The sequence below is a fragment of the Etheostoma spectabile genome, chromosome 3 (genome assembly GCF_008692095.1).
Source record: "Etheostoma spectabile isolate EspeVRDwgs_2016 chromosome 3, UIUC_Espe_1.0, whole genome shotgun sequence".
Classification (NCBI taxonomy): Eukaryota; Metazoa; Chordata; class Actinopteri; order Perciformes; family Percidae; genus Etheostoma; species Etheostoma spectabile.
This window is the reverse complement of record NC_045735.1, coordinates 5,685,241-5,688,671: the sequence shown is the minus strand read 5'-3', so window position 1 is coordinate 5,688,671 and position 3,431 is coordinate 5,685,241. Positions and strand designations below refer to the sequence as shown.

At 37.1% G+C, this 3,431-nt stretch overlaps 1 protein-coding gene across 7 annotated transcripts in view; it reads right to left on the bottom strand.

Annotated features, from left to right (window-relative positions):
• LOC116672846 (chloride channel protein 2) overlaps window positions 1–3,431 on the bottom strand; it is a 162,668-nt gene that overhangs the window by 47,706 nt on the left and 111,531 nt on the right. The gene's annotated exons all lie outside the window — the stretch shown is intronic.

Sequence of the window (3,431 nt, the reverse complement as noted above, 5' to 3'; positions counted from 1 at the left end):
GTGTGTGTGTGTGTGTGTGTGTGTGTACCTAAATTATTTAAGCTTCCATATAAGTTCCACAGATATAACTATTAAAAGGCTGGCATGCTTATTTTTGTGGAAGAAAAAGCTGCACCATTTGATTAGACTGTACTAAAACTATATAATGATAAAAAACAACCTTCACACATAATAGTATGGACTCGTTTTAGATGTGAGAATAGATGTCGCATTAAAATTCTGTTTAAACTGCACAGTCAGTACATTGATCAATTCTACAGTAAATATTTGATCCATTAGTATATCCTTGACACTGGGAGATGGGAGACAACACTGACTAAGCAAATTTTTAGAGCCTCAAACTCAATCTGAAGACTTTGAAACCCTTTCTGTTTGCCATTGCTTTCCCTGAGGTAATTTAGTGATGGTCATTCCTACACTGATTAGCTTCTTAAGTCTTTTAAATCTACTGCTTTTGTCTTTGCTTTTGCTGCAAGGTGAGAATTTTAAACCACTGGAGGTCAGCGAAACAAGATTTTCAGACGTTGTTACTATTTAAAAGGAGCAGATGCACATTTGGTGAAATACACTTATACGATTTCTTGCTGAGAGTTTGATGAGAAGATCGATCCTAGTCTCATGGTTGAGAGCGGTATCGTTGTTCTCATCAAACTCTGCAAGAAAACGCAACCCAAAAATGTTGAACTATTCTTTTAACATATACACTAAGCTGAAACGCACGCGCACACAGGTTTGTGGCACTATCTATGTTGGGACCCGTCATTGACATAATACATTCCTTAGCCCCTTACCCTAACCTCAACCATCACAACTAAATGCCTAACCTTAACCCTTACCCTAACCATAACCTAATCTTAACCCTAGTCCTAAACCAAGTCTTTACCCTCAAACAGCCCTTTAAACTTGTGGGGTCCAGCATTTTGGCCCCACAAGTATGCAGGACTCATGGTTTTGTGGACCCCACTAGTTAAAAAAGATCACACGCACAGACACACACACACGCTTGCATGCACACAATAAAAAGTATATACAATATCATACAAGCCATTAAATCTCATGGTTTCAAATAGACTTTTTAATTACACTCATTGCTGTGTCTCTGCATACCTCCTGTTCTCTCCCTCTCTTACCGCTCCCTCTGCTCCATCTATAGTTAGCTGTAATTAAGGCCGGCTGCCATGGTGAAGTAATGGATCTCCTTCTGTAACCCTACACTGCCGCCGTTATCACAACCCACACTGCCTGTACACACATATGTGCGTAGGTGTTCACACACACCCACGCTCACATCATGACACTGACTCAGTGACAAAAATCAGAGCTCAGAGCTGCCAGGCGCTAGAGAGTAACAGACACACAAGTTGATTACACAAAATGAGCCTCGTGGAAAAATAAGTCAAGGGAATAATTCTTTTTTATAATTATTCTATTGGACTTTCCTTCCTCTTCTAGCTCTTTCTCTCTTTTTCTTTCTTTTCACCCAGCCAGTTAAACAAACAAAGTAAGCCAGAAAGGTATAAAAGGATCTAGGAACTCATAACATAGGTTTAACTTTATTACAGAGGCCATGAACTCTGAGGAGTGTGCGTATGTGTGTGTGTGTGTGTCTGTGGCACAGATCATCCCACACTAAGTGGAGAACAATGTAATTTAAACCAGTTGTAAATTTACAATCAGCCGTGAAACCCAGAGTACTGAAACCAGCTGTCAACTGCAGTGTTTACTGAAGACTTTACAGTGCAGTTGATCATACGTGTGTAGTATGAATCATAAACATGTCCCCAAACAATCATTTTTATAAGGTTGTTAAAAAACAATTGCTGAATTATATAATTTCTCGTATAAATATAGCAAATATGTTCAAATTGGTTGCTAACAAAAAATGTTAACATAATAAATTGATTTAGAGAATTGCACTCTAAAAACAAATAACTGGTCAAATATGTATAGTAATGCATTATATGATAAGCCAAATGTTTTATGTCTCATTCACAATGAGCAGTCATTACAGAATCATGTTAGATGCAAATGATAGAAATGTTTTATGTCTGGATGTATTTCTTCAATAAATAACATCAGACCAGACACTCTATCTGCAAAGCTGCATTCTTATTCAACTTTTTAGTCATTTTGTTGCTAATTTTCACTACTATTTCTTTTAGCCAAAAAAAGTGGGATGAAATTTTATTGGAACGCATTTTTTTGTAATTTGACCAAAATCCTCACTTAGTTCTGACTAAAATGAGACTAAGAGAAGACCAAAAATGTGCATTTTAAAGACAAAACTGTAAGTGTTTTTTTAAGACAAAACTAAACTGTTCATGTTTTTTTAAGACAAAACTAAACTGTCAATGGTTTTCAAGATAAGACCAAAAAATAGCCCTGGTTTTTCTAGATGAAAGATATGACTAAAAATGACCATGGTTTAAGTCAACAAAACACTGTTAAAAATGAAAAGGGAGGTTGACAAAATATGACTGAAACTAAAATTGTTGAAATAATTGACACTAGTTCTGAGTGTATATTCCTTTATTTGCTCACAATAAATAAAAAAACAATCAACATCATATTTGTGTGTTCAGATTTGACTGAGTCTTGATTTTTGTAGTAAATTGTAGTACATTACTTGCCTGCCCAAGCTGTGTGTCACTAGCCTGGCTCCGCCCTCCCACCTACTTCCGCTCAATTTTCCGCTCAATTTTCAGTTCGCTTCAGTACAAAAATATATGGGAGTCTGGTAGGACCAGGCTAGCGTGACACAGCCACTGCTGCAACTATTGACTGTGTTGAGAAGCAGAACAGATCAGTGATCAAAACCACAATAACAGACTTTAGAGCACCTACGTACACCTGTCCCTACCTACCAAACAAAATCAGCATGATTCAATGTATAACTTAATGGTTATAACCCTGTCCTGCTCAAACCCCTCCAAGAGTTTACAAGGCCTTTAAGCCAAAGTCTACAACACATTTACTACTCAAGGACAAAATTAGGTGGATGGTTTTGATGTCTGATTCCTTGAACACTTTTTACTGACATGATATGGCCATATAACTGAGAGTTTAACGAGACATTAGCATTTCAGGACACATTTCTAATGAGGTCCTCCTACAGTAGCTATTGCTATATCCAATTCTTTGAAGCACCTACGACTTACTTTCCCCCAGAGGAATCATTAAAGTTGAATCTACTGAACAATCTATATGAACATCTGACTGAGGTAGTGCATGACCATCAAATTATATGATGATCTTCAACCTCAGACTGAAGGGGGACTTTGATAAATCATCAGAGGAAGCAGAAGCCTTCAGGCAGGAAACGCCAGCTAAGACTCAACTGGGTTGTTTGTTAAAAATCCTGGAGGTGCTTGAAAAACAAATGAAAGAAGTAAAAACCTTCTACATTAAAATCCAATTAAACATTTCATAAT